The sequence below is a fragment of the Mustela nigripes genome, chromosome 3, assembly GCF_022355385.1.
Source record: "Mustela nigripes isolate SB6536 chromosome 3, MUSNIG.SB6536, whole genome shotgun sequence".
In the NCBI taxonomy this organism is placed as follows: domain Eukaryota; kingdom Metazoa; phylum Chordata; class Mammalia; order Carnivora; family Mustelidae; genus Mustela; species Mustela nigripes.
Window position 1 is genome coordinate 21,158,792 of NC_081559.1, and position 26,812 is coordinate 21,185,603.

The 26,812-nt window shown below is 36.5% G+C and overlaps 1 long non-coding RNA gene across 3 annotated transcripts in view; it reads left to right on the forward strand.

The window, feature by feature from the left end:
• Positions 1-3,762, forward strand: part of LOC132012865 (uncharacterized) — an 85,030-nt gene extending 81,268 nt beyond the window's left edge. For all 3 annotated transcript variants that reach the window (XR_009402781.1, XR_009402783.1, XR_009402784.1), the window contains 2 exons: positions 2,411-2,457; positions 3,011-3,762. This is a non-coding gene — a long non-coding RNA (uncharacterized LOC132012865). The remainder of the gene's footprint in view (positions 1-2,410; positions 2,458-3,010) is intronic.
• The last annotated feature ends 23,050 nt before the right edge of the window (positions 3,763-26,812 follow it).

Sequence of the window (26,812 nt, forward strand, 5' to 3'; positions counted from 1 at the left end):
TGAACCATACCACTCTATCCACTAACTAGGCAAATGTTTCTTAGTTTCCTAACTCAGCTGGGTGGGAGGCTGAATCTAAAATTAAAGTAGCTGCCATTCGCCTAAGTGACATTCTCAATGTGATATACTTTTCCAGAAAGCATTCATTAATATGCATTTTAAGACTTAATTTAGAAACAGAGTCCGTCATTGATCACCTCTCTGTTTACATTTTAGCAGTCTGCTGAGAGTGCACTTAGACTCCCTCACAAGCTGCTTTTTCTTCTCCCTTCTCTCTTTATTACCCGCAACACCTTCCTCTAGGATCTTTATTAAAAAGATCAAGAAGAGAGGTTTTAGATTTCATAAATATTGCAGCAGCTCCTTGCTCTTTGGAGAGTGGGTTCTTTAGATCGAAATGGCTTCCTATGGGGCCAGACTGTGTTTTGAAGCCAACAAGCCAGAAAGAATAAAACAAAAAGCTCTCCTCAATAAACACGCCAACACATTAGGGCGTGGGCCAAATAAATAAGTGTGATCGTGTAAAAGACGCTCAGTTCTTTTTAATAACTAGGGGTTTTCTACAAAATCTTGAAGCTGAATACACTGGAGTCTCTGTCTTGCACAACTTTGATGACTGGGATAATTTTGTTAAAAAGCTAAAGGGAGTTTTGTTAACCTTTTAAAAAATTGATCACTACCATCATGAAAGTCTCTGGTGAGGAAATCTTTCATTGCACTGAAGTCTGTATGTTTTGGAAAAGCTGAATTTTTTTTTTTTTTTAAACTCACTCAACCTCAAATATTGTGTGCATATTCTGGGATATTCTATGTATTTGGATGTCTGCTGGGAGTCTGAGAAAGGGAGTTGGAAATAAGAAGGTATGTAATAAGTGGTTAAGAACACTACTATATGGGTACATTATAATTTGTATATATGATTTTTGATTGGACCCATTTGGCTAATTGTAAGATGTTACAGAGTTGGAAAATGAATTAAAGTGTAGGAGGCAGGAAGCCTGGTTAAAGCACTGGGACGTTTGGATAACTCTTTTACAAGTAACTGAAACAAATTACTTAACCTTTCACTCTTTAATATGAAGATTAAATCCAGGTCTTAAAGTGTGGGCTTGGTAAATGAGATGGAATACAGAGAGAAATTTGTACGGTCCTACTTCACACCTTATGCTGTAGACCGTATATTTGCAGAGTGTGGTGTTTTGAAAACAAAAATGGAGAAAAGAAGAGAAAGTGCACCAACGTAGTTTGTTCTTGCTCTAATGTTGGGAGAAGAATTAAAAATAGCAGAGCAAGATCCAGAGTACCACTTCCCCTTTATAAATTCCACCTCAATTCCTGGGTAGAATAAGCAGATTTTTTGTGTGTATGTGTGTCATCACACCTGAAAGGGTGTCTTGTATTATCTCCCTAACTGGCCTTCTAGAGGATAAGACCCCTTGATTTCCAGTTACCATAATACTTGTTGCAATTTAGAATAATTAGAATCACCTGCTTAGCTTTGAAAGCCCACCGATGCCCAGATTCATCAATTAAATCGGGAATTAGGGGGAGACCTAGGCTACATTTCAAGCTTTCCCATGGGATTCAAATGTGCAGCCTCAGTTGAGAACCACCGTCTTGAGTAATATTTTACAAATGCTAAAGCCAGGCATTTTCCTTAATCATTACTTTTATCACTGACCCAATCTTTTTTGGTATTTCCATTGACGTTTGAATGAAATCTAAATTCTGCCCAGTCTTTAAGCATGTTTACTATCTCATGATTTGGTAACATTCTACAACTCACATTGTCTGTTTCAAACGTACAGGTCTCACAACCAACTTACTGTGCACATCCCAGTCTATCCTGCTCTTACGCATGCCATTTTCCTTGTGTGCATAAATAGCTCTCTCCTGTCTATTTTACTTCATGAAATCCCATCCAACATCAATCACACCTCTGATCCTTCTCTGCTAAATTTCCAATTGTGGATTTTCCTGTACAGTCTAGCATCCAATCTCAAACTGCCTATTAGAATGAAGTATTCATGGAATTTTTTAAGGGAAATATTTATCAAGTGTCCACAATATTTCTCTGTATCAGACCACTTCTGTTCTTTAAGAAAGGTTATACTTGTCTTAATGAGAAACAAACTAAAATTCTTAGTACTTGAACAAATGAGAGTTTGTTTCTCACACATGAAAACTTTGTTATAGGTCTTCTGTGCAGTGACTCAGTGATTTAGGTGCTCTTGGCTCATCCCTCTGTCATCAAACTTCAAATGATTTGGTCTGAACATGATTCGTGGCACTTTTGATAAATCTTTGGCAAGAAATAGTCTCATGGCCCTGTCCAACCACAAGAGAGCAGGGAAATATAGGGAGATTGTGATGTTTAGAGTGAACATAATGTCTCTGTTGTACTTTCCAGGTCTGCAAGCTCATCTATCCTTTGTTGGAACTCTCCAACATTGAGAGGTATATTTTAATTTTCATTATTTTATAATTACTACTATTCTTAGTATATTTATAGATGAAGGTAGGTGAAGAACTTCTCCACTATCACCCAACTGAATGTAGGACCCACAATCCATAGAGTATAAACTCTTAAAGGTAGATACCACATACTCTATTCATAAGTAGGTGTGATGGTTGCTTTTTAATAAATTCTATTTGATTACTTGGATGGATTTTACTTAAAGATCAGGTGTTTATTGGCCTTTATTCTTTATTGTGCCTCAGACATTCCAATGTGGGAAATTAAATATGCTTAGAAGGATTTCACTCTCTGGGACTTGAGTTCCAACAATGAGGCTCAGGATACAGGAAAGGAAAGAGTGGTGTGTGAAGGAAAAAGGATGGGAGAGTTAAAGAAAAAACACAAGAAGCTCACATTAATACTTGTGTGTAGAGATTGCATGTAATATTTTGACCATTTTCATATGGTCTTGAGCTGTCCATATGTACTCAATAAGAATTTATTGTTAATTTGCAAGAAAATAAAGCAATGAAAAACTAAAATGCTTTCCAGGTAGAGCTGAAAACCAGGAGCTGTGCTGTCGCCCAGAGCCTTGATGCACCAAACTTCCTTAGAACACGCCTCCGGGTTGGTGATGGACTGTTATGCTTGCAGCACTCACAGATCTGCCTGAAGGGTTCCCACGCGGAGAAGACAGAGTCAAGGAGGCACTGATTTGATGATCTGGATTCTCGTCAAAACTCATGATGTGATGGGGGCAAAGGGGACTGAGGATTTTCAGATTTTTTTCCCCACATCCCCGAGTTCACTCTCATGGTGGCTGCCAGGAAGCCAAATTACTATTGAATTGATGATCTGTAGCAATGTCCCTGCTCTCAGACAGTGGTGAAAACAATCAGAAAACAGGGAGGCAGCCTGCTGTAGTAGAAGGAACATGGGTCTTAAACAACCCACATGCCTTGGCTTGAATCCAGGCTATACTTATCTATCTATTTATTTATTTATTTTAGTTGTGTGAGTTTGGAGAATTTATCTAACCTCTTTGAATCTTTTTTTTTTTTTTTAACAATATGTATTTTATAATAGTTACTAGAGGACCAGAGATAACGACTGTAAAGCATTCAGTTTAGTTTTTGGTTTATAGAAAATTTCAGTAAATAGTGCAGCTTAACGAATAGCAAGGCTTAACAGTGGATGCCAGGGCAAGCTGTGGTTAACTAGGTTAACCCAATTTAGCATGGTTTCTATGTGACACCCTTACAATTTTTTTTCCCTTTGAATAAATAGTTCTAAGTTTAAAACGATATCCCTCCTTGACTTGCCAATTAGCACTCAATGTCTGAGTTGAGATTAATAGCATCAGGAACTAATAAATGTAACATGAGATATGAAGACTAACATAATATTCTAGATAATTGGGGTTGAAAGTCTCTATAAAACATCCATCAACACAGCCTGTCATTATCTTTTGATCCTAAGGCATTAATTGTTTGTGTTTTAGTATGTGTGTATGTCCATCTACTTCTTATGCTTGCAATTCATTGTACTCAAACCACAAAATCCCTATGGCTTAGCAACAGGTAAGACATTTTACATATAATCAGGAATTATATATAATCAGGTATTCTGTGACTTGATTTGGGCAAATACTCAATTGGATCTATCTTTTTATATTCATTTATTTATTCATTCATACAGTGAATGTATAAAGAACGCCAAGCATCATTTAAGGCACTTGGTATACCTATGCTTCAACAACAACAAAAAAAGATAAAATTTCCTAAATGTGTGGAGATTACATGGCATTCTAGTGGGGGAAAAAATCAGACCATAGATAGTAAATGTTATAAATATAACCATTATATGTTAGAAGGTGATGAATGTTACATTATAAACAAACAAACAAACAAAAAAACCAACAAGAAATAAAGAGAACAGAGAATAGAGAGTGCCCATGGGATTGTGATGGAGAAGGTTGACTTCAGCATAAAATAGGGTTGTCAGGAAACACCTCATGAGAAAGTAACACTTAGCAATCTCCTGAAAGAAAGAGGGCTGAGCCATGCTGTGTAAAAGGAGAGTTCTAGGCAGGAGCAGCAGCCAGTGCTGCCAGATTCTCAGCATAGCAAAGGCCACTATGACTGGACTGGCTGGAAAATGGGGCAGCTAAGAACGTACAAAGGTATATCAGGCAAGGGGGCAAGTAATATAGGGCTCGGTGTGACTTTGTAAGTTATTCCACTCCACCACCAATTTATAAAAAAGGCAGGTCAATCACAAGTAAATGAAATGTGACAATGTGATAATAACAATGGAACATTCAAGGAGAATAGCACATCTCAAAAAGTTGAACATTAAAGTAAATCACATTGTTTTTCATTGCAAACTACTGTTTAGTCTTCCAGAAAAAAACAAAACAAAACAAAACAAAAATTTAATATGAGATAATACTCCTTGTTAAGGTTAATACTCCTTGTTAAGGACTCTACTAGCCATGATGTGTTAGGATGTTAGACTTAGTCTCTGTTTGAATTTATAACACATCTTTTGAGAAGGGAAGCTTTATAGTCCTTATAATTACATTTTTAAATGTTAATAATCATTCTACATTTTATTTTATTATTTTTTAAATTAATAACCACTTTACATTTTAAAAAGGGATTTCTACAATAGTTCTGATGCTATTGTTTTTAAAATTTTGCTGTGTTTTACAATGCATTTCCTCATAGTCAGTACTCAGTGGAAATAAGGAACAGCTGGTCAACATCTTGCATATCATAATCTATCATGTGTGTAATAATTATTATTAATTTACCTGGAAGATGGCCTCTTTTCCCAAATAAAATATACTTTTCCTTTAATCTACTCTCATAAATTTTCTTTCATATCATTTTAATTCTTTGGCATTACAGTTGCTATCTAAATTCAATACTTTCTATCTGATTTGTACTTAAGTTTTTTCTAATTTACATCAAATAAGATTAAAAATTATTCTCATTAAGAATTATCTGATAAATTATCTGAATAATTTATGCCAAAATTCCTGGTTATTGGGAAAAGAAAAATTTTTTTAAATTTATTTTTATTTATTTATTTATTTTTTATAAACATATATTTTTATCCCCAGGGGTACAGGTCTGTGAATCACCAGGTTTACACACTTCACAGCACTCACCAAAGCACATACCCTCCCCAATGTCCATAATCCCACCCCCTTCTCCCAAACCCCCTCCCCACAGCAACCCTCAGTTTGTTTTGTGAGATTAAGAGTCACTTATGGTTTGTCTCCCTCCCAATCCCATCTTGTTTCATTTATTCTTCTCATACCCACTTAAGCCCCCATGTTGCATCACCACTTCCTCATATCAGGGAGATCATATGATAGTTGTCTTTCTCCGCTTGACTTATTTCGCTAAGCATGATACGCTCTAGTTCCATCCATGTTGTCGCAAATGGTAAGATTTCATTTCTTTTGATGGCTGCATAGTATTCCATTGTGTATATATACCACTTCTTCTTGATCCATTCATCTGTTGATGGACATCTAGGTTCTTTCCATAGTTTGGCTATTGTGGACATTGCTGCTATAAACATTCGGGTGCACGTGCCCCTTTGGATCACTACGTTTGTATCTTTAGGGTAAATACCCAATAGTGCAATTGCTGGGTCATAGGGCAGTTCTGTTTTCAACATTTTGAGGAACCTCCATGCTGTTTTCCAGAGTGGCTGCACCAGCTTGCATTCCCACCAACAGTGTAGGAGGGTTCCCCTTTCTCCACATCCTCGCCAAAAGGCAGTCCTGAGAGGAAAATATATAGCGGTACAAGCCTTTCTCAAGAAACAAGAAAGGTCTCAGGTACACAACCTAACCCTACACCTAAAGGAGCTGGAGAAAGAACAAGAAAGAAACTCTAAGCCCAGCAGGAGAAGAGAAATCATAAAGATCAGAGCAGAAATCAATGAAATAGAAACCAAAAAAACAAATCAACAAAAGTAGGATCTGGTTCTTTGAAAGAATTAATAAAATTGATAAACCCCTGGCCCGACTTATCAAAAGGAAAAGAGAAAGGACCCAAATAAATAAAATCATGAATGAAAGAGGAGAGATCATAACTAACACCAAAGAAATACAAACTATTATAAGAACATACTATGAGCAACTCTACGGCAATAAATTTGACAATCTGGAAGAAATGGATGCATTCCTAGAAACATATAAACTACCACAACTGAACCAGGAAGAAATAGAAAGCCTGAACAGACCCATAACCAGTAAGGAGATTGAAACAGTCATTAAAAACCTCCAAACGAACAAAAGCCCAGGGCCAGACGGCTTCCCGGGGGAATTCTACCAAACATTTAAAGAAGAACTAATTCCTATTCTCCTGAAACTGTTCCAAAAAATAGAAATGGAAGGAAAACTTCCAAACTCATTTTATGAGGCCAGCATCACCTTGATCCCAAAACCAGACAAGGATCCCACCAAAAAAGAGAGCTATAGACCAATATCCTTGATGAACACAGATGCGAAAATACTCAACAAAATACTAGCCAATAGGATTCAACAGTACATTAAAAAGATTATTCACCATAACCAAGTGGGATTTATTCCAGGGCTGCAAGGTTGGTTCAACATCCGCAAATCAGTCAATGTGATACAACACATCAATAAAAGAAAGAACAAGAACCATATGATACTCTCAATAGATGCTGAAAAAGCATTTGACAAAGTACAGCATCCCTTCCTGATCAAAACTCTTCAAAGTGTAGGGATAGAGGGCACATACCTCAATATCATCAAAGCCATCTATGAAAAACCCACCGCAAATATCATTCTCAATGGAGAAAAACTGAAAGCTTTTCCGCTAAGGTCAGGAACACAGCAGGGATGTCCATTATCACCACTGCTATTCAACATAGTACTAGAGGTCCTAGCCTCAGCAATCAGACAACAAAAGGAAATTAAAGGCATCCAAATCGGCAAAGAAGAAGTCAAATTATCACTCTTCGCAGATGATATGATACTATATGTGGAAAACCCAAAAGACTCCACTCCAAAACTGCTAGAACTTATACAGGAATTAGTAAAGTGTCAGGATATAAAATCAATGCACAGAAATCAGTTGCATTTCTCTACACCAACAGCAAGACAGAAGAAAGAGAAATTAAGGAGTCCATCCCATTTACAATTGCACCCAAAACCATAAGATACCTAGGAATAAACCTAACCAAAGAGACACAGAATCTATACTCAGAAAACTATAAAGTACTCAGGGAAAAGAAAATTTTGAGCACATTTTCAGTATTGCCAAAGTGTTACAGGAGATAGATTGATTCTTACACCTTTTCTCATTTTATTAAGATAGTCAAAGACACATGAAATGTGTTGGTTATTTTTGCTGTGCTATTAACTAACAAACAGAAACGTAACAAAATAAAAGAGCCTTATTATTCCCAAGGTTAGCTATAAATTCATTAGTCTTTCATCTAATCTTTGGGGGAAAGAAGATATTAGAAATTCATGGATAAATAATTTTAATGCCTTAGGGTACTCGTCAGGTTACAAGTACTTGAGGGAAAAGAAATCTCAGAAGATATAAATGAAACCTCAGAAGATATATCATGTCACCTATCATTCTTGAACAGAGCACCATGCCCTGTTTACCAATCCCAGGGAAGGATTGGTATTTTAAAAAAGTCATATTTTTTGCTTTTGTTTCCTTTGCCTTTGGAGACATATCTTGAAAGAAGTTGCTGTGGCTGATATTGAAGAGATTACTGCTTATGTTCTCTTCTAGGATTCTGATGGATTCCTGTCTCACATTGAGGTCTTTTATCCATTTCGAGTTTATCTTTGTGTATGGTGTAAGAGAATGGTCGAGTCTCATTCTTCTACGTATAGCTGTCCAATTTTTCCAGAACCATTTATTGAGGAGACTGTCTTTTTTCCACTGTATATTTTTTCCTGCTTTGGCGAAGATTATTTGACCATAGAGATGAGGGTCCATATCTGGGCTCTCTATTCTGTTTCATTGGTCTATGTGTCTGTTTTTATGCCAGTACCATGCTGTCTTGGTGATCGCAGCTTTGTAGTAAAGCTTGAAATCAGGTAATGTGATGCCCCCAGTTTTGTTTTTCTTTTTCAACATTTTCTTAGCAATTTGGGGCCTCATCTGATTCCATACAAATTCTAGGATTATTTGCTCCAGCTTTTTGAAAAATACCAGTGGAATTTTGATCGGAATGGCATTAAAAGTATAGATTGCTCTAGGCAGTATAGACATTTTAACAATGTTTATTCTTCTAATCCAAGAGCATGGAATGGTCTTCCATCTTTTTGTGTCTTCTTCAATTTCTTTCATGAGTGTTCTGGAGTTCCTCGAGTACAGATCCTTTACCTCTTTGGTTAGGTTTATTCCCAGGTATCTTTTGGTTCTTGGTGCTATAGTAAGTGGAATCAATTCTCTAATTTCCTTTTCTGTATTTTCATTGTTAGCATATAAGAAATCAACTGATTTCTGTACATTGACTTTGTATCCTGCCACATTACTGACTTGCTGTATGAGTTCTAGTAGTTTGGGGGTGGAGTCTTTTGGGTTTTCAATATAAAGTATCATGTCATCTGCGAAGAGAGAGAGTTTGACTTTTTCATTGCCAATTTGGATACCTTTTATTTCTCTTTGTTGTCTGATTGCTGTTGCTAGAACTTCTAATAGTATGTTGAACAAGAGTGGTGAATGAACTTTTGGGACTTCATCAAGATCAAAGCCTTCTGCACAGCAAAGGAAACAGTCAACAAAACAAAGAGGCAACCCACGCATTGGGAGAAGATATTTGCAAAAGACAGTACAGACAAAAGGTTGATATCTAGGATCTATAAAGAACTTCTCAAAAACAACACATGCAAAACAGATAATCACGTCAAAAAAAGGGCAGAAGACATGAACAGACACTTCTCCAATGAAGACATACAAATGGCTATCAGACACATGAAAAAATGTTAATCATCACTAGCCCTCAGGGAGATTCAATTAAAACCACATTGAGATACCACCTTACACCTGTTAGAATGGCCAAAATTAGCAAGACAGGAAACAACGTGTGTTGGAGAGGATGTGGAGAAAGGGGAACCCTCTTACACTGTTGGTGGGATTGAAAGTTGGTGCAGCCACTTTGGAGAACAGTGTGGAGATTCCTTAAGAAATTAAAAATAGAGCCTCCCTATGACCCTGCAATTGCACTACTAGGTATTTACCCCAAAGATACAGATGTAGTGAAAAGAAGGGCTATCTGTACTCCAATGTTTATAGCAGCAATGTCCACAGTCGCCAAACTGGGGAAAGAACCAAGATGCCCTTCAACGGATGAATGGATAAGAAAGATGTGGTCCATATACACTATGGAGTATTATGCCTCCAACAGAGCGGATGAATACCCAACAGAAAGGATGAATCATCATGGATGAGACTGGAAGAGATTATGCTGAATGAAATAAGTCAAGCAGAGAGAGTCAATTATCATATAGTTTCACTTATTTGTGGAGCATAAGGAATAATATGGAGGGCATAGGGAAATGGAGAAGAGAAGGAAGTTGAAGGAAATTGGAAGGGGAGATGAACCATGAATGACTATGGACTCTGAAAAACAATCTGAGGGTTTTGAAGAGGTGGGGAGTGGAAGGTTGGGGGAGCCAGGTGGTGGGTATTATGGAGGGCACGTATTTCATGGAGCACAGGGTGTGGTGCATAACAATGAATTCTGTTATGCTGAAAAGAAAAAAGTCATATCGGATAGCAAAGATCATCTCTCTGCCAACCACTAAGAACAGATGTTCAAATACTTCTTACCATTGCATCTTGGTGTCTGAGTCATTGAAGAAAACACAACACAGTCAGGGGCTGGATGAGTAAGAAGAGATAGAGCAAAATCAGCATTGAGAGGCAGACATCAATGCCCCATTGTCAGTGTGTTCTCACAAGCATTCTCATGCCAGAGTAAAAGGAAAGCTGTCCTCACCCCACAGAGCACAGATAGAGCAAGGAAGTTAGCCAGGTGTTACATGATGCGCATACTGTAAACAGAACCAAAGAGCACGTGCTGAGTATGAAACAGAAAAAGATATTCCCATACAACATGACAAGCCCAGCACAGCTGTGAGGACTCTATATCTGGAAGGAAGTGTTTCTATATAAGTAAGTGTTTCACACTTAAGGCTAGTTCTTTCCCAAAAATCATCATGGAAGAGAATTGGTTAATGTTAATGCAGTTTAGGTTTTGATGTTTTAGTTAGTTATTGGTTTGTGACAAGCCACCCCAAATTTGGGGGGCCTTAAACAACTATTTTGTATTTGCTTACAAATTTTCAATTTGGTCAGGGCTCAGTGGGATACCCAGCAGAGTCAAATTCCCATCTTGATACAGTAACTCAATTTGTGAGGTTTCTAAGGAGAAGAGAATCAATGATAGGGAAGTTGATCATAACATTTTTTTCAGCCAAAGTGGAATATGTGTGTGTGAGAAGAATACTGTTAATAATTGAGCTGGGAAAACTAGGACCACCTTTTGAAAACTGGGACCGATGTTCACCCTATCTATAAGGGACCATGGAAAATGAGGAAAAAAGTACCATTTTATTATTAGTCAGGTGTCTGTGTCTCAATACAGAGTTTTCTGGTAAACTGAACTGGGACATTTGACTAAAGTACAAATATGCTTTGCTCTCCAAATCACCAGGGACTTCCAAATCCCGAACATTCAGAGAACATAATTTGATGGGGGTGGGGTTGGAGGAGCAGTTAAATCAGTTTTCATGCTGTCCCTGGGTCATTATTGATAGGAGACAGAAGAACAGAGAATGAAATATTTGTGCTTATCTGAGGGAAAATTTCTGGCTTAGTTTTTCCCTTGCCACACTACCGTATGGGGAGAAAGAGAAAGAGAGGAGGAGAAAGAAAGAGAGAGGGACAGGGAGAGAGAGGCTCTCTAATGAGAGTAACTAAAGTGGAATTCTGCAAATCCAGATAGGTCTGATTTTCTCTCTGTACCATATGTAGGGATAAGTTGTTGGGTTTTTCTGTTGGTTTGTTCATCAATCCTTGTATTTCCTAGTTATATAAGCTGTATGGACACACAAACACACATAGACACAAACACAGATTATATAGTATACACACATTATATAGTGTATCTATATCTTTCTTTCTCATGCACATGCATAACTTCCTTCTATATTCTTAATTGGTTATGGTCTAAAATTCTATGAATTATAACCAAGAACAAAGTCAGTAAACCAGCCTGATGTCGTCTTCTCATACGGAGGGTGATGGGAGAGATTTTTGTTCCGCCCTCTATCGCCTTACTTTTCAGTGCTCCCTGTTGGCTTCCTGGACCAAATTGCTGAGATTCTGAGGATCCAAAGATGAGCTGCCTCTGCTGGCAGATGATATTAACAAGGTTCCAGGTAAGTCTTATTCCAGCATTTGTGAAACTTGGTATATTTACAGATTTTCTTGTACATCTATGAACCAGACTCACCCAAAGGATGGACCAGATTTGAAAATTGGTAAGGATATGATACTAGAAATTTGGCTGAAATTGATTTTACTTTATCATCACCTCCAAAATGATCTAGTGAGTTATGCCAAACATAAGATCCAGGAATACATGTTCAGGTAATAAGATGTACCTCTCAGCTCATTTCTTGATTCTCATAGAAGTTCTTAATGAAGTGAGGAAACTGCCAGATCAGAAAACTGCAACCATGTAGATTTATTGCCTTTATACTATTCTAGGTTGTGGTGAGGATATGCCAATCCTTAAGGTTCTACCTCATCACCATGGAAAGAATGTATCATTGTGCCAGTTATATTTATTTATATTTCTTTCTTTCTTTCTCTATATTTATTTCATTATCCATATTTACTTCTTAATATCCATTAAATATATTTGAAATTTCAGTGAAGTTAGCTGGTCATAGCCACAGTCCACTAAGTGACTCTAGAGAAATGAACAGTTCAGATGTTATAGCCTAAAAGCTCGAGTTAGCAGCTTATAATAATATTAATGAAAAGTATATCATATATTATGTTGAAGATTCACTCACTATTTTATTTCTCATCTCAAACTATGGCCTGTTATGTTGTCTGAGATAATCAGAGAGGGTTTTATAAAGAGCATTACAGACATATTATGCTAAAAAGTATAGCTACAAAGTAAGGATCTCAAATCATCTTTTCATTTTGAATTTCTAAAAGGAAAATTAAGATCCAAACCATAAAATTTCCCTTCTCTTACTGTCAAAGCCATGTTAACTTCCAAAATACAATCCCTTCTCCTTGGAAGGAATGAGTTCATATATCATTTCTTCCTTGTTTTCTTGTGCTTACTCTTAGCCAGAGAAATTCTGTACAGGTGCCAACAAATCTAGCCTGAATCAGTTCCCTTGGAAAGGTAGGGATACATAAGAACCCCCAGAGTTACATTAATCTAGTCTCAAGTACCTCACATCTCCAGTTTTCTGGTTAAATGTGCTAATAGGGAAATATCAGAGCACACACTATAACACAACTCAACCATAACAGAAAATTCATTTAGTTTCTTGGTAATTATAACATTATTATCTAAGCACTATCCCCTAGCCAATGTGATATATATCTATATATATCTATATAGATATATATCACACACATATATCTCACACACACACACAAACACGTATATATATATATATATATATATGTATATATGTATATCCTTCAAGAACCCATCTTGTATAATTGAAGTCTGCAATCTTGTTTTCTGCTGTAAGCCAAAGTAGAAAGTTCAGTGTTAAAGGAGCTATGCATGGATGTTTTGAGGAATGGGGATGGAATGAAGAAAATAATCATAGAAAGAAACTCTTCACTTCAGCTTCAGCAGATGTGTTAATTCATCACTTGATGTGTAATACAGGTCTCTTATCATAGTGTATTTCCCTACCATTCTATATGACATTACTGTTAGTCATTTTACTTATTCGTATGTTATAATTACTATTTTTAAACAAAGTCTTCTTTCAGATCAAGTAAGAATAAGAAAATTAAATATTTTATTTTATTTATTCCTTTTCTGAAACTCCTTTCTTTCTGTAGTTCTGAGTTTCTTACCTATATTATTTTCCTTCTCCTCAAAGAAACCCATTTAACATTTTCAATGGATATTTCTGCTCAGTTGTTTTCCCTCAGTTGAATTCCCTCAGTTTTTTTTTTTTTTAAGATTTTATTCATTCATTTGACAGAAAGAGATCACAAGTAGGCAGAGAGGCAGGCAGAGAGAGAGGAGGAAGCAGGCTCCCCACTAAGCAGAGAGCCTGATGTGGGGCTCGATCCCAGGACCCTGAGATCATGACCTGAGCTGAAGGCTGAGGTTTTGACCCACCGATTCACCCACGCGCCCGTCCCTCAGTTTTTGTTTATCTGAGTTTCTATGTTTGCTTCCCTTTGAAGCATAATTATACCAGATATGGAATTTTAGGTTGGTGGTTGTTTTGTCTGTGTGTGTGTGTTTTTAAAAACATTTTAAATATTTCATTCTACTTTCTTCTTTCTTGCATGGTTTCCAATGAGAAATCCACTATAATTTTTATCCCTGTTCCTAAAGAGCTAAGTCATTCTTTTCTCCCTTTTGGCATCTTTCAGGATTTTCTTTGATTGGGTTTTCTGAAGTTTAAATTTAATATGTTTAGTTATATTTTTTTGTTGTCTTTTTGGTTGTTGTTGTTTTTGTTTTTTGTTTTTGTTTTTATCCTTCTTGTGGTGTTTCACATTTCCTGAATTTGTGGTGTGGTGTCTGTCATTACATTTAGAGAGTTTTCAGGATTATTATTTCAAATAATTCTGTTTTGTTTCCTCTGTATTTCTGATAATCTATACTCATGTTAATATATTTTGAAAAATAGCAGTTCTTGAATTTTCTTTTGTTCTAATTTGTTTTTCTCCTTGCATTTCAGTTTTAGAGGTCTCTGGTGATATGTCTTCAAGCTCACTGATTCTTTTCTCAGCCACATACCGTATACTGATGAACCCGTCAAGGTATTCTTTACTTTTGCTACTGTATTTTTGATCTCTAGCAGTTCCTTTTGATTTTTTCTTAGAATGTCCATCTTTCTACTTAGGTTTCATTTATTCTTATATGTTGTCCATTTTTTCCCTTAGAGAGCCCTTAGCCCATTAACTGTAGTTACTTGAAATTTCCTGTGTGATGATTTCAACATCTGTGTCATTTTCTCTTCACACTGTGTTTTTTTCCTATCTTTTTGAATATCTTGTACATTTTTTTGTGGGAAACTAGGAACACTGTATTGTGTAATAAGAATTAAGATAAATAGGGGTGCCTGGGTGGCTCAGTGGGTTAAGCCGCTGCCTTCGGCTCAGGTCATGATCTCAGGGTCCTGGGATCGAGTCCCGCATCGGGCTCTCTGCTCGGCGGGGAGCCTGCTTCCTCCTCTCTCTCTCTGCCTGCCTCTCAGTGTACTTGTAATTTCTCTCTGTCAAATAAATAAATAAAATCTTAAAAAAAAAGAATTAAGATAAATAGGGCTTTAGTGTGAAGATTTATATTCATCTGGCTAAGAGTTGGGTTTTAAAAATTTTTTTATTTTATTTTTTTAAAAGATTTTATTTATTTATTTGTCAGAGAGAGAGAGAGAGAGAGAGAGAGAGCAAGCAAGCGCACACAGGCAGAGTGGCAGGCAGAGGCAGAGAGAGAAGCAGGCTCCCTTGCTGAGAAAGGAACCCGATGCGGGACTCGATCCCAGGACCCTAGGCAGCCACCTAACTGACTGAGCCACCCAGGCATCCCAGGAGTTGGGCTTTTTAAAATGTTTCCTGTAACAAGTAGGTGTCAGCTTCTAATGTCTTTGTATTTGCTTTCTTTTTTTGAATTTGGGTTTCTCCAAGTACTCCTCTTCAAATAGAGTCTCTGGTTTGCAGCTCTTCTAGGTATAATCTACCGTACTCAGACCCTGTGGGTGTATGGCTGTGGTAAAGGATAGGGAAGGTAAATATTTTGTAATCTTACCATTTTAGTGAGTCTGTGTATCTGGGCTGTGACTTTTGTTTCTAACAGTATAGATCCCCTCTCCCTCCACTTAGATGAAACAGGAAGGCCAGTTAAGGCTGGTATGGGAAGAGAATTGTCCTTCCTATAGTTAGATTAAGGCTCTGGTGAAGTCTTTTTCTCTGGAGAACAGGTCTGTGTAATGGAGAATCCTCTGGGCTTATTTCACAATGATTACACTTTCCCTCCCCTTGCAAGAGCCATAAGGAAATATTTTAAAAATCTTTATTGTGAGACCTTTCTGAGGTCCTTGGAGAAAAAAACTAATGAAAATGTGGGATTCCTTCTAAGACTGTGGGCCCCCAGGAGTTTCTCACATTCAAGTTAAACCATGTTCAACCTTCATTAATTTGTAAAAATTACCATTTAAGTTGTCTATAGTCTAGGCTCCCCGCAGCTCCTCCTCTCCGGATTTCAGGTTTTCCCTGAACCCTCAGTACTCTGATAGGTACAAATAAAGACACTAATTATCAGTTTGTTTTTTTGTTTGTTTGGTTTTTTGTTTTTTGTTTTGTTTTGTTTTGTTTTGTTTTTTTGGTTTATTTTTGGAAGGATGAGTGATAATTTCCAAGCTCATAATATGAAGGAGATGAACTTGAAGTCTGGACTAGGATTTAAATCTTGGAAGTTTAGATTGTTTTCCCCTTATGTAATGCTTAATTATTTAAAAGAAAAAAGAATCCCCACATTAATAAGACTTGTTTTTCCAGTTACATTCCTTTCAGTGATATTTCCTCAGAGTTCTAGTTTTTCTGTCTTTGCTCCATAGTTACATCATAGTTACATTCATAGTTATATCAAGTAAAGTGGGGATTTAGATGGACTGGATTGGAATGGACAAGCAGTGGCTGATCTTAACATTATAGTCAAAGTTCTTTTATTTGTAAGCCTGAGACATTGTAGAATCTATTTTGCTTTGGTACAAGTTGCTCTAATAAACACCTCTGACTCAGGCAAATAGTCAAGTGCTTAAAGGAAAGGTGAATGGTATAAATAGAGAAAAAATTGAAAGCAGGTAGCACAGGGCTGACCATTTAAATGGGTCATTAAAGGAAGACACAATTTGACTGTATCTCTCCCTGGAGAGCTCCTTGGTGTGGGTTTATGAACTCTGGGAGAACAGCCAAGTTAGTTCTAATTATATTTAGTTTAACGCTGCAATTTAAATGCCTAATTTTTTTCAATTCTTTTTTTTCTTCCTTTCTCTCTCTCTTTTAAATTTTGAAGAGATCTTATTTTTATTCCTTGACCTGTCTAATAATGTTTGCTAAATGGTTTAATCAGCCATCACTTCTATATCTTTCCTGAAAAAATAATTAAGAGATGAGAATCTGTTCACTCATATGCTTTGAAAGAAAATGATATTATGATAATATTTAAAAATAAAAACATGTTGAAACAAATATAAGCCCACCATTATTTTTGCTTGTTTGTTGCCTTTGCATTTTAGGTGACTGATTTCTTTTTGAATAAATTTTTTAAAAATCAGAAAAAAAATTGAGAATAATATAATTTGGGCTCTGGACATAGTTAAGGAAGATATTTTTTTCTCTTTTGTTTTGAAACTTGGAGGTTTTTTTTTCTTTTGTTTTTTTCCCCACAATGAATACTTATTTTACCATGTTCTTTTTCCTTTACACAAGACAGTAAATGAGAGGCTCTTTGCTTTTCAGTGTTGTCTTTTTTAAAGTGGTACATATATCCTTGGAGTATTTTTCCTCTTTCATTTTCTTCCCACAATGAATACTTATTTTACCATGTTCTTTTTTCTTTACACAAGATGGTAAATGAGAGGCTCTTTGCTTTTCAGTGTTGCCTTTTTTAAAGTGGTACGTATATCCTTTTGTATGTATATAATACTGTAGTTTGGTAGTTCTTAACCTTTTTTGGGGGAGGGATCACAGCTTCATCTGAGAAAATGATAAAAGCTGGGGAATCTACAGAAAAATGCACATATACATACAATTGTTATATACAGTTGACTTCGGGAGATTTACAGATTCCTTAAAGGCAAAATAAAGGTTTCTTTAAGTAAAAAACACTTCACATATATTTATCGCTCACAGTGGCTCTTGTCATGTGACATGCAGCCAACCTGCCTTCTGGAAGCATCCTGTACCAGTGTGGTCCACTCTGTAGCACAGACATATTCTGTCTGATTTAACAGTTTGCTTAATCTTATGTGACACTGTTGTTTGCCTATGGGCTTTATAAGGAAGACAATAGGATTTGTTGAGAATGTCCACTCTGTGTGTAATAAGAACAACACTACATTTACTGAGATAGTGACCTATATAATAAGTTATAAAGGATATCCAAGTAGTCTCCTATTCCCCTGATCTAAGGAACTAATTGTAACCCTTAATCAGAGTGACTGAGGGAATGGCCTTGTTATAATTGGGATCCATTGTTTTCCTTTATTGTGATCTTATTTCACTGGGTTTTTACTTTATTAACTTATTATCAGATCTTAGATTTTGCTTATAAATTTGCACAAAATACAGACTCTGACAACTGAGAATTGATTTTTGCAGAAGGCTTTGCTTCCCTCTAATATGTTCTGCAATATTTTGACTATAGCAGGGTGAGGTCTTTTTAATTTGGGTTCACAGAGTTGCTGTTCGTGCTCTTTAAATAATTATTTGGGTATGGGACAAGACATTCAGACAAAGCACTGTCAGCAGTGGGGAGAAATGGGCTTCTCTCTGCCTGTGTGAAATAGTAGAAGCAGAAAGAAGCAGAAGTTCCATTACAATGGACAAACACCATCATAATGCCAAAGACTGAGCTTACTTGATTTTCGTGACATGTATTCTCTAAAAATGTGTGAATGCATATATATTACTAGTAGGTGTCTAACTGCATATGTATTTGTAGTTTGTGTGTATGAGTGTAGTCAATGTTCTAGTTAGTTCTCGTTTGTGCAAATTCTGTTGTGATTTGAAAAATGATTTGGTGAAGGCATTGGCAGTTTATAAGAGGGATGATAATATGTCTGTGATTAACATGAGCTAAACTGAAGTGTCCCAGACTATTCTTTGCCAGTTATTTAATGGATAAGGGAAATGTCATCATGATGCTTTAGTGTGTAGAATAGATTTTTATCCACAAGAAGAATATTAAAGCTCTCTTTTTTTATTTTCATGCTCATTGTATAGTTTCTCTGAACTAAAAGGTGACATAGTGATTACATAGTGCTAAGAATATAGGATTTGGAATTAAAGGACAAAAGCTGAAAAACTAGGCGTATAGCCTCAGGTCTAGCACTTATTTGCTGTGAGACCTTTATTACTCTCAAGAAATGATCCTGTGAAGAAGAATGGTAACAGGACTATTGGGTTTCTGATAGACGAATGCATGGGAAGTGATTTGCAGAGTCTTGGTAAATAATACCAATATAAATATATAATACCAATAAACATATAGTACCAATAAAAATAGGCTCTTGGGGTGCCTGGGTGGCTCAGTGGGTTGAAGCCTCTGCCTTCAGCTCAGGTCATGATCCCAGGGTCATGATTGAGCCCCGTGTTGGGCTCTCTGCTCAGCGGGTAGCCTGCTTTCTCCTCTCTCTTCACCTGCCTCTCTGTCTACTTGTGATCTCTCTCTCTGTCAAATAAGTAAATAAAATCTTTAAAAAAATAGAAATAAAAATAGGCTTTTATCATTATCATTATTATTATTGTCTCCTTAGTTGGTAGTTGTCACTGAGGACTACGAATTGCATTGGAGCTTCTGGGGTGTGCAGGACAGTTAGCCTCCATGGTATAAGCCCTCCTCTGTAAAAGGTTCAACCTAACATCTTCATTTTCTTGTCTATTTCTGTGGAAAACAGCCATTTCCATGTTTTTGTTTTTGTTTTTGTTTGGAACTTTATTTGTTAGAGCTCTCTCTCTCTCCAATGTCTAGAACAGTCTCTACTATTTTAGTAACTATTTTCTTTGCTTGAGTCATTGAGTAAAGCACTTTTCTGCTTAACAATGCATATTTTACCTTGAGCCTTAATTCTTTCTGCTATTCTCTCTGAAATGGATCTAATTCTGAGCGATCCTAGGATAGAATTGCTGATGAGCCATAAGATAACCAGATGACTCAATGATTGTGTTCTTGCTATATTTACAGGATGAGAGCTAGAATATATTTTTTTCTGCTTCTTTTTAAGTAAAGTATTATTTGTTTAATCCAGTTTGCTGATAATTTTACCAAAGCCCTCCAAAGAGCTATGCCTAGGACAGGATGATGTGATAATTTTCTTTTTGAGGTTTTTAAAAAAAATTTAAACATTTAGTTAACAGAGAGAGAGAGAAAGGCAGAAAGAATGAGCAGGGGGAGTGACAGGTGGAGGGTGAAGCAGGCCCCTGTCCCATGCAGGATTCAATTCTAGGACCCTGGGATCATGACCTGAGCTGAAGGCAGACCCTTAACTGACTGAGCCACCCAGGCATCCTGATGTGGTAATTTTCTTAACTATATCCCAGTTATCTAGCTAAATTGTCTAAATAATTATGATTCAAAAATGGCACCTTGGGCCTACTTTTGAAGCACAAGTATTAATATTCTCTGTGGAGTGTGTTTATACAAATTTAGTCAAGTAACCAATAAAGACCAGAATATTGCAGGTTCTTTTATTTTTAAGGTCAGAAAACTCTCCAGACTGTTCTACCAGGGGTTGAGTTTCTGTGTTTATTTTTAGGGTATCTACCTTTGCTCTGATATGTCCCCACATACCTTCTTGTAACATCACCACCATGTTTAGTATGTGTTATCAATTTCAGCTAAAATAATTTCCTTGACAATTTAAGATTTTCTAAATCCCAGTCACTAAATCTTATCTGATTCTCATTCATATCATGAAATATAAAACATTTTTCTTTATGATATGATTGGGCTATGTTTTTCTATTATAATTTCCTTTTAGTTTATCTCTAAAGAAAATTTAAATGTTTTTTTCAAGAAATATTATATTTGTTACTTCTTTATAAATGACACTCCATCCTGGGATTTTATTCAACATTCTACTCAATATCAGCATTTTTCATGGGTTCTTCTTTCTGGCACATTAACTAATTAATTCTCTTAAACTTTCATGGAAAATACTTCTCCCCTAATTTCTTAGATGAAGAAACTGAGGAACAGAGACATACGGTAGTTTCTCCTGGTTGTAGACTGACCAGATATGTAGGACGGAGATTCACACTCAGGGCTCCAGTTGAAAGTCTTTGCTCTTTCTACCAGACAGAACTAAACTCATAAAAGTGACATTTATGTTAGTGGAACTAAAGTATACAAAGTCTCAAAGGCAATGATTGACTTTGAACATGCACTTACATTAAAATCTGCCTCTCCTCTTTCTGTCACTGAATCCTGGGAGAATGCCTTTTTATGCCCAGGCACATAACAATATGGTTTCTAAATGATAGTAATGTTAAAAATAACATTTTCCGGCAGTGTCATTCCAGGAACTAATCTATGGTGTAACAGAAATCTCTTCAGTTTGATGTTTTCTCTGCTGTGAAGAGAAAGTGCAGCTTTAATATATCATGATGTCTCTTTTATTCATTTCTTTCAACTTTTGGTTTAGTGCTTATAAATTACATATAACAGATTTGCGAGTGATGCCTTACTTGGACATCAAATTGGGTAACATGATCTAGGAGGCTGCTGAAATATTTTATGCAAGTTTTACATGCTGAGGAGTTCTGACTGTTGATGTCTTTATGTATATATAAACCTTATAACCTGGCATCCTTACAGCACTGAGATTTCAGACATAGGGTAATTCATATTTTGTGGGCTGTATTACCAAGATGCTATTTTATATAGCTACTAATATTGGCTGGCGTATTTTTTAGCTAATAGGACTTTTGAATACATAAGATAACAAATTCACAATAACTGGTGTATTAGATAATCTTCAGAGAAACAGAATGAATTATATACGTGGGGGGGGGTGTGAGCAAGAGAGACAAAGGGAGCTTGATTAATTTTAAGGAGTTTGTTCATGTGATTGTGGTGGTTGGCAAGCATGTAGGCCAAGCATGTAGCCTAGAGACCCAGGGAGAGTCTTAAGGCAGTATGGAGTAGAAACTTTCTTATTCCCATGAACCTCAGTCTTCTTTTAATGCATCCAACTAATTGGATGAGACCCATTATAGAGGATAGTCTGCTTTATACCAAACTCACTGACTTAAATATTAGTCACATTTTAAAATTTTCTTCATAACAACATCTGGACATGTTTGTCCGAACATTTGGGCACCCTAACCTAACAAGCTGACACATAAAATTAACCATCACAACTGGGTTCTAACTTCTTACATTGATTTTTTTCTGAAAAATTATTGTCATTTAATTCCAAAGATATTGGCCTTTGAAAATTTCAAAGGCTTATGTTATGCATAGACAAGTTAATACGATTTAATATAATATTCATCTTTTTGATTTTGAAGTTAAATCTCTTTTTACAGTAATGAAATCTATACTTACCTTCTTTGGGACTAGTGATCACTATAACATAATTAAGATTTTTGAATTTTTGTTAGTACTATTATTAATTATATCAAGGTTCAAAACTTGATTGGCATCTTTCTATAGTTATAAGAAAAGCCAGTGGTCTTTGTTTAGGATTACTTAATATTTCATCACATTTCTGTGAACTTTAACCTGAATTTTCATTTAAAATGTTCTCATTTACAGATTATTTTAATGAGATCACCATCATTTTCTGTGTGTGTTTGGAACAGTATTAATTATGTTCTTGAATCTTTAATTTATATCTTATTGTCTTCTGGTTATAGGCATTCAATAAATATTAGTACCCTAGTGGGGCACCTGGGTGGCTCAGTGGGTTAAAGCCTCTGCCTTCGGCTTGGGTCATGATCCCAGGGTCCTGGGATCGAGCCCTGCATTGGGCTCTCTGCTCAGCGGGGAGCCTGCTCCCTCCTCTCTCTCTCTGCCTGCTCTCTGCCTACTTGTCTATCAAATAAATAAATAAAAATCTTAAAAAAAATTAGTCCCCTACTTTCCTTAAGAGTATGAATTGAAATGATAGTAACAGTATATCTTAGCATGCACAGGAATATTCTACTAAATCTCTTTAAATGGTTTTATTGGTCCTATGTTTCAATTCTTCTAATTTTTAACACATTTTAATGAAATCACTACAGCAGATCCTGGGACAAGGAAGCCTGTGTCACCACTCTGTGACCATTGCTTGTATTATGTCGAAATGAGTCAAGACAGGCCAAGTATTGCTACATATAAAACAACTATAAAACCTCAGTGGCTTAATAAACCAAGAGTTTGTTTCTTGCATATCTACATTTCCCACATGGGTCAATATGGGGGAGCACTGCTCATCATAGTTATTCAATAACCCAGGTGAATTGAGACTCAATTTACATGCAGGCACATAATCACTGTGCCAGGAAAAAAAAAAAACACTTGAAGTAAGTTGTATTTACTGCTTCTTCTTCTTCTTCTTCTTCTTCTTCTTCTTGTAAGGTATGTATCTATCTATTTATTTATTTATTTATTTAAGAGAGTATGATCAAGGGGAGGAGCAGAGGGAGAGGGACAAGCAGACTCTGCACTGAATGCAGAGCCCATAATAATAGAGTACAATCTCAGGATCCTGAGATCACAGCAGAAGCTGAAATCAAGAGTCAGATGCTTAACTGACTGAACCACCAAGGTGCCCCATGTATATGATGCTTCTTAAAGGTTCCACTGGAGATGCACCGCATGCCTTTTGCTCACATTTTGGAAACCAATGCAAGTTTCATCACCATATGCCTAACAGCAAAATAGGTGATCTTGGAAGGAGGAGAACAGGAATATCCCAGTTTTGTGACTATATTCACTGTTTCAGGTGTGATTTTGTTTTTTAATATTTTATTTATTTATTGGAGAGAGAGAAAGAGAGAGAAAGAGAGAGAGAGAGAGGTGGAGGGATGGAGCATGAGCAGAGGGGAGCCCAACATGGGACTTGATCCCAGAACCCAGAGATCATGACCTGAGTCCAAGATAGCCCCATAACTGACTAAGCCACTCAGGTACACTCAGGTGTGATTTTGTATCAGGAATGATTTTCGCTTTCTATGGCTGGGAATGGCTCATAAAGACATGTAGTTACTTCGCGTAAGAAGAGAGTATAGGAAGGAAGTCTGAGTTGATGTGGGAGCTCATGGATGTTATAAAGGATCAGGCCCTTTTCATATTTCTGTCCTGTTAACCCAAGAGTTGTGGATTTTGGTCGTTAGCCTCGCTACCTTGTGGTTTTGGGAAAGCTTCTGCAACTATAAAGAGCATATCCTCACTTATCTGGCCCCAAATCACAAAGGAGGGAACATAGTAGCTTCCTTGATTGCTCTCTTTAATCACAAGGAAAATCCTCCCTGGAAGAAACAAGTCTGCTTTCCTAGCAGTTTTTCCCTATTTTTCTTTAATCAGAGCCATGTCACCTGGAGATTCTAAGCTGCAAGGAAACCTGGGAGGGTGAGAAGCTGAAAAAGGGCAAAGAGTAATTATAATTGGTTTAGAAGATTATTATATGATTATTATATATAATCACATAATTTATATGATTATAATATATAATCATATAGTTTATATGATTATGTAATTTATATGATTATAAATTATAATCATATAAATTATGTGATTATATAATCATATCTTATAATAATGATAATAGTTATAATTATAATATAATATAATTATATTATATTATAATATAATTATATTATTATAATAATGTAATAATATATATAATAATCATATGATTATTATAAGATTATCATGGCTTTGCCATCTTTTTTTCTGGAGTAGGCATTTTGCCCCTTGATCAAAATTGTAGCTCTGATATTAAAAAAGAAGAGGAAATGTCTGTGGAGAGAACACAGGATTACCTTCCACAGAAAAGAAATGGAAAAAAAAAATCCTTCATGGGGTTCCTGGGTGGCTCAATCAGTTAAGCATCTGACTCTTGGTTTTGGCTCAGGTCATGATCTCAGGGTTGTGAGAGAGAGTCCCACCTTGGGCTCCACACTCAGTGGGAATCTGCTTGATCCTCTCTCTCTTCCTCTCCACCTGCTCATGCTTTCCCTTTCTCAAATAAATAGATAAAATATAGATAAAATCTTTAAAAAATCCTTCATAACTTAATAGGGAGATGATCATTTGAAATACATTGAAACCAAGACAAATAGTCATGTAGTCTAAAATAGCTAAAAGCAGCTTTTGAGAGGGTCTGGTAGGGTGCCAGGTCAGCCAGTGAGGTAGTAACATATGAGCAGATCCTTGAGAAACTGGTAGTATTTCAATGCCAGAAAAGGCATTGCAGGTGGAAAACCCTCAAGGCAAAGAGCCAGAAAAATAACAATGCTGTGGAGTGAGATTGGGATTAAATAAATATTGTAGAGACATGAATGTCAGACAAGAGTTTGGACTCTGTGGGGGGCCTTACAACTTTGGAGCCTCCTGATGTGGTGGTTAGGAACAGCTACTCTACTCTGATAGGAGAAATTTGAGAGGCAGTGCAGGGGGTCATGGGGGAAGGGAGGGATAAAATGAAACAAGATGGGATCAGGAGGGAGACAAACCATAAGAGACTCTTGATCTCATGAAACAAACTGAGGGTTGCTGAGGAGTTGGGGGTGGGGTGGGATAGAGTACCTGGGTTATGGACATTGGGGAGGGTATGTGTTATGGTGAGTGCTGTGACATGTGTGAACCTGATGATTCACAGACCTGTACTCTTGGGGCAAATAATATACTGCATGTTAATTAGTTTATAAAAAATAAAAAATTAAAAGTAAAAAAAAATGGGAAAAGAAAAGAAAAGAAAAAAAAAAGAACAGTTGCTCTGGACTTAGTCAACCTCAATTCAATTTGAGTTGTACCACCAACTCATTGTGAAATGGTGAGCAAATTCCCTTACTTCTTTCAGACTCCATTTCCTCATCTGTAATAAAAGGGTACCTATCTGTATTATTTAGGGTTTGCTAAATAGCTGAAATAAATAAATGCAAAATTGTGATGGCTGAAATACATAAAAGTTTATTTTTCACTCATTTAACCAGGTAGTGAGCAGGCTCTACTTTATGAAATCATTCAGCAGCCCAGGTGAAATCAACTTCTCCATCTTGGACATATGTTTTCCATAATGTCTCTGTGATAGTTCTCCAGAAAACCTCAGTGGGTTCTAGAAAGCACTGCTTAGTATAATGCATATGCATTCTTAGCATAATGCCTAATACAGAGTAAGCAATTGATGAATACTAATGATTAATGTTAGCTATAATTTTGGCTTAGAAACCAAGGGACTTAGAGGTGAATTGAAATAAATGTGAGTCTTCTTAAACCATAAGAGAAAGTTTTATGTATTAATTTATTTTGAGCAGAAAAATGAAACGATTAAAATTGAGATAAGAATTATTCTAGCAAACGCATGTAGGGTGGTTCTGTGGGAGTGGTGGTTGTAGGCTAACCATGAGCTAGAAGACAGCTATAATGATGTATACAGAAACTGGGCGCCTGGGTGGCTCAGTGGGTTAAGCCGCTGCCTTCGGCTCAGGTCATGATCTCAGGGTCCTGGGATCGAGTCCCGTATCGGGCTCTCTGCTCAGCAGGGAGCCTGCTTCCCTCTCTCTCTCTCTGCCTGCCTCTCCATCTACTTGTGATTTCTCTCTGTCAAGTAAATAAATAAAATCTTAAAAAAAAAAAAAAAAAGAATGCCCTTAGAAAGTAATGATAATAGAAGGAAGATGGGTAGGAAGAAGAGGCAGAGCTAATAGATTCTACTCTTTGAAGGCTTTTTTTATATTTCTAGACATGCCACATTCAAATGTTTGGTGTTTACATTTGTTGCTGGAAAAATCAAAGTATTTCTCTTATAATCTCAAAATCATTTTTTAAAAAGATTTTACTTGTTTATTTGAGAGACAGAGAGGCAGAGAGAGCATGAGCTGGGCTAGGGACAGAGAAAGAGGGAGAAGTAGACTCCCTGCTGAGCAGAGAGCAGGATGATCGGCTCAATCCCAGGACCATGGGATCAAGACCTGAGCCAAAGGCAGACACCTAACCAACTGAGCCAACCAGTCACCTTCTCAAAATAATTTTTTATAATATTTGGATTTGATACCAAAATATAGAATGAGAAGGTATTATAGGAGATCCCTTCAACATTAGATTTGTCACTATAGAAATTGAGCTAAAATGATTTTGTATTAATTTCCTCTTGATATTGAAGAATAATCAATT